Source organism: Schistocerca gregaria, chromosome 2 (assembly GCF_023897955.1).
Source record: "Schistocerca gregaria isolate iqSchGreg1 chromosome 2, iqSchGreg1.2, whole genome shotgun sequence".
Classification (NCBI taxonomy): domain Eukaryota; kingdom Metazoa; phylum Arthropoda; class Insecta; order Orthoptera; family Acrididae; genus Schistocerca; species Schistocerca gregaria.
The window spans coordinates 99,796,718-99,802,569 of NC_064921.1; the positions used below are offsets into that span (position 1 = coordinate 99,796,718).

The 5,852-nt window shown below is 46.2% G+C and overlaps 1 pseudogene; it reads right to left on the reverse strand.

Moving 5' to 3' along the window:
- Nucleotides 1-282: 282 nt before the first annotated feature.
- Nucleotides 283-1,109, reverse strand: LOC126335654 (gastrula zinc finger protein XlCGF49.1-like; annotated as a pseudogene).
- Nucleotides 1,110-5,852: the final 4,743 nt, after the last annotated feature.

Here is a 5,852-nt window from a genome sequence, read left to right on the forward strand (position 1 = left end):
GGTTGGTTGGTTGGTTTGGGGGGGGAGGCGACCAAACTGCGAGGTCATCGGTCTCATTGGATTAGGGAAGGATGAGGAAGGAAGTCGGCCGTGCCCTTTCAAAGGAACCATCCTGACATTTGCCTGAAGCGATTTAGGGAAATCACAGAAAACCTAAATCAGGATGGTCGGACGCGGGATTGAACCGTCGTCCTCCCGAATGCGAGTCCAGTGTGTTAACCACTGCACCACCTCACTCAGTAAAAATGATAGAACAAATGCTTTCAGTTGTCTAAATAAAATTTTTATTTGCTTATAACACCAACACAATTACACAGAGCTATGGGCCTTCATATTGTTTGTGAATATCTTTCAGTGCTGGTAACACATTCAAATGTGTCCCAATAACAGAGTTCCCAACAGGTAACTGCAATATGTAAACACATAGTCAACAACATTTAATAAAATGCAGTAGTACACTATGATTCAATCTACAGGCATTCATTCATACACCTAACTGTTCATTGTAAATATTTAACAGAAGATCTTGCCACTGAAGGAGCGTTTACGTAGTGGACACGTAAATAATTCCTTAGGCTACTACCATCTGTGAGTGTCTTGCTACATATAGCACAGCACAAGGGACGTTCACCTGTATGGATACGTAAATGCATTGTCAGATTGCTTTTCCTTTTAAATGTCTTGCTGCACACTGTGCACTTGAAAGGGAATTAGAGGAGTCTATACACAAGTGTTGGTTTAGGACACTACCACTAGTGAATGTCTTTGGGCACACAGTATAGCTGAAGGGTCGTTCACCTTTATGGCTGGGCATGTGGCATGTTAGGTTACTGTTTTGTATGAATGCCTTGCCACACACATAACAGACGAATGGACGGTCAACCTGTCTGTATCCTCATGTGTATTTTCAGATAATTGTCTGTACTGAATGTTTTGCTATACACAGTACAGCTGTAGTGGTGGCTGTCACTGTGCAAAAGTGAGAGTTCCTTCAGACTGTTCTTATTCTTGAATATCTTCCGAGACTCACCATTGCTATTGTTAGTATCATATTCTCCAGATACACAACATACAGAATTTCTGGTCTCATCTGCATCTGATACATCATTTCATGTTTGAAAGTACTTGTGTAACTGTCATCACAGCGGGAATCCATGTTTTGTAGACAGCTGCTGCTGAATAGAAGAGACATGTATCAGGAAAAATGTCATTACTCTATAACAATTAAAATATTAAATACTGTACAATATAAAAGTACATAAGGAGCACTGAAAAATAAAAAGGGATGTAAGGTGATCTGTGTCTAACGTAATGTTAAAAAGGTCTTGAGAGAGAGAATTAGCTCTGATTTGGAATACACTGGTGAAGACAATGATGAATCCAGTGGCTGAACAAGTGCACACCCTTGCTTTGTTCGAGAAAGGTGCTTCCTCATATGTCCAATATGAAAATTCCAATCAGAAAACATCGAAGCTTTGAGTAACTGTCAGCTATACGTACAGCTACTGGCTACATAGCGTACCAAAATAACTCTACCTGTACTACCTGAGCTCAGTTATACCATCCACTGAGAAGCTATGGGTAATCATGGCAGCATCAACAGTGTCATTGCTGACTAATAATCTAAATAATTTCATTGGAAATTTTACCACTGCTGTACATAACCCTTGAACTGGACTTGCAGTTATTTGAAGAATAATTTACTATATTCATTCCACCAAAGCTATTATGAAGCTGACACAGGAAAAATATTATCAACATAAGCCAACATTATATAACCTTTAGCCACACACGAGACAGGAAACCCGTTTTTGCCATAGTTTTGGAAATGAGAAATAAAATTTACGAACTGTGCTCTCAACTTTCATTTATCCAGAAGACTAACATTTTTTCAAGAAGTACTATTTACTATTTTACATATATTATGTCCATACAGAAGACCACTGGGCAATTACTAATCAATTAACATGTACTGCACAGCATAATTACAGAAATAGGATGGAACTTATGACACTCAACAAGTTACTGATCACCTTTAAGGAATCATGTCCTTTTCAAGGCAGCCATACGTTGTTATTCAGAGTATTTCACAACTTAGGAGTTCACTATGAACATTTTTGCAACCATAAACTGTTGATGGAGATGGAAGACACAGCTGCATGGCAGTGCCGCCAATTTTTAAAGCAGATCCATGGCTGAATATTGATGATGTGTTGTGTCCTGAGAAAACATTGATCAACTCTGGTTATGCTGTCAAGCAGGGCTGGACAGTCAACAACTAAAGAACAATAGCATCAGCTTGTGGCAAGGAGGAAGACTTATTTTTGTTGATTCACGCAATTGCAAGATTTTCTTCCAAATAGGTTCCTGATTTTTAAATCAAAGACAACGTGACATTATCAGGAAGATAAAAATCATGTTATGTTTAAGAAGCAGAATCACTAATTTAAAATCTGGAGAAATCAACAACAATTATTCTCAATAATACTCCTTACCATTCAGTTAGAGACTAGGCATCTCCCAGGGCAAGGCATAAGGAGGAAGTGATTGATTAGCTTCAGCGTTACAAGATTGATTATGTGATAATCTTTGAAAGGTGGAGCTTATGCAACTGATATCTTTCCATAAACCATAATTCTCCATATATGAAATCGATGTGCTGGCAAAAACTGTTCTAACACCAGAACACTAACTTTATTAAGTGACAAAGTATAAACACATGAGAAACATAGTACAGACAACAGACAAGCGGCTGGTGGATCCTTGCACTCCGGTCTATATAATCATTAGTTCTAACAGGGGGTACAACATACAGGCAGCACAAGCAACTGCTGTTGTTATGGTCTCTAGTAGCTGAATCAAGCACAAACTTCACACATGAACTATGAAGTGGCGCACACACAAATCTGGTAGTTACAGCAAAAACATATGGGCATACAATCATTAAGCTACCTCCTCAACCCTGGCATTTCAAACAATAGAGAATATTGTAGTAACACAATTCACGGTTCCATCGCACTTCACCTAGTGTAGACCGGGAACTGTCTGCTAGGCATGCCCGATGTGAACTGACTGGGCACGATCCGTGCTGCCTGAGTTGTTGTTGTTCCGCCGGCAGAGAGCGCGGCCGAATTCTTGCGTGCCCTCTGGTGGACGGGACTTTACTTGCGGCAACTACTGTCCGTGACGCGCCGTGCTGATGTGCACCTCCCATGATCTTTCTGGTGGCTACTGCAAATATAGTTAGTATGGGTCCAAATTTTGAAAAATTCAGTGAAGGAGATTATTGTTTCATTAATATCAAGTGTCCTTGACAATTAAAGTATCTGCCATGGCAATGAGAGTGATTTCAGTTTAGTTATTCTATTACCATCAAAGAAATGAAGCATAGGTAGATTCAACTGCGTGTTTGGAATGCACAGTTTACAATGGTGGTGGTGGTTGTTGGGGTGTTTAAGGGGGACTAAACAGCTAAGGTCATCAGTCCCCCATTCCAAAAACAGGCGAAACAAAAATTTACAGAACAGGTAAAACGCCAGGAGGGGGGGGGGGGGGGGGGGGGGCAGACGCCCCACCCTCCAGTTACTGAAAGAACACCAATGTGTCAGCGAACACTAGAGTAAAGAAGAGTACAGACGAACACCGGACAGAAAGAAACGGAAGAAAAGAAGAGGGCCGGAGACTGGTTGACTGACCATGGGAACAAAAATTGGGAGAGAGTCAACCATCCGAATACGCACATTAAAATCTGCAACCAATGAGAGACTCGAGGACAAGATATACACAGAACGGGAAAGGGGCAGGTCCCCTCTAAATGGAACCATAAAAAGGACTACCACGTATAAAATTTAAAACGTCGTCAGCCATGGAGGCATTGTTGCATAAAACCAAAGGCAACGTGCCCTGGAGATTAAAAGTCTGCTAGAGGGTGCGCAGGCGGGGACACTCTAACAAAATGTGGGCGACTGTCAACTGGGACCCACACTGACACAGGGGTGGATCCTCCTGACGCAAAAGATGTCCGTGTGTCAGGTAGGTATGGCCGATGCGGAGCTGACACAGGATGACAGAGTCCCTGCAAGAAGCCCGCAGGGAGGACCGCCACACATCGGTAGTCTCCTAAACAGCCCGCAGTTTATTCGGCGAAGTCAGGCTACGCCACTCGTCATGCCACATCCCAAGCACCTTACGGCGCAACGCCAGCTGCAGATCACGAGCCGGGAGGCCGATCTCCAAAGTGGGGGCGTCGATCGCCCCTTTGGCCAGCCTGTCGACACGTTCGTTCCCCGGGATGCCAACGTGACCTGGCGTCCAAACAAAGACCACCGAACGACCAGAGCGGGTAATGGCAAAAACAGACTCCTGAATAAAGGATACCAGAGGAGAAGAGGTATAGCAGCGGTCGACAGCCTGGAGGCTGCTCAGGGAGTCACTGCAGATGACGATGGACATACCTGAGCAGGAACGCATATGCTCAAGAGTGCGCAATATGGCCACCAGCTCTGCAGTAAAAATACTGCAGCCAGTATGCAAGGAGCACTGTTCAACATGGGCAGCGTGAGCAAAAGCGTAGGCAGTACGACCATCCACCAGGGAACCATCAGTGTAGACAGGCTCACAGCCTGAAAATGAGGTGAGGAGCGCAAGAAAACGGCCACGGAGGGCCACATGCGGAACCGAGTCCTTCGGTTCCCGTGCCAAGTCCAGGCGGATGGACGGCCGGGGCATACACCAGGGAGGCGTGGGTGCACGGACCAGGAAGGGTGGCAGAAGAGGGAACGACCCCAGTGCCGACAGCAGGGACTGGACCTGGACAGCAATGGAAAGCCCAGACCTAGGTCGCCGGTCGGGCAGAGGGAGGACCCTGGCAGGGAAAAGCAGGCGATGATTGGGATGGCCCAGTGAGCAATGCACGTGGACAGCATAGTCGGCGAGCAGTCGGTGGCGGTGAATCCGCAGCGGGGGAACCCCGGCCTCCACCAGTAGACTATCCACGGGGGATGTACGGAAAGCGCCAGTTGCAAGCCGAACCCCACAGTGGTGTATGGGGTCCAACAACGTCAACACTGAGGGTGATGCGCACCCATAGGCCAGGCTCCCATAATCAAGCCTGGACTGCACAAGGGCTCTGTACAATCGCAACAGCGTGCAGCGATCTGCACCCCAAGACACGTGGCTCAGGCAGCGGAGGGCGTTGAGGTGCCGCCAGCACTTTTGCTTCAGCTGAGTAATATGAGGAACCCATGTGAGCCGGGCATCAAAGACGATTACTAAGAAGTGGCTAGTGTCCACCACTTAAAGCAGGTGACCGCCGAGGTAAAGTTCCGGATGAGGGTGGACCGTCCGATGCCTGCAGAAGTGCATAACTCGAGTCTTGGCTGCAGAGAACTGAAATCCATGAGTCAAAGCCCATGATGCCGCCTTGCGAACGGGTGCTTGCAGCCTGCGTTCGGCGACTCCCGTGGTCGTTGAGCTAAATGAGATGCAGAAGTCGTCGGCATACAAAGAAGGAGACACCGACGACCCCACGGCTGCAGCCAGACCATTAATGGCCACTAGAAATAAGGAAACGCTCAACACCGAGCCCTGCGGGACCCCATTTTCCTGTATATAAGATGAACTAGAGGCGGCACCAACTTGCACCCGGAAACAGCGGCGCAATAAAAAGTTTTGAAGAAAAGCTGGGAGCTGACCACGAAGACCCCACTCACGCAACGTAGCAAGGATGTGATGCCTCCATGTTGTGTCATATGCCATCCGCAGATCAAAAAATACAGCAACGAGATGCTGACGGCGGGAAAAGGCCGTACGGATAGCAGATTCCAGCCGCACCAAATTGTCCGCAGCAGACC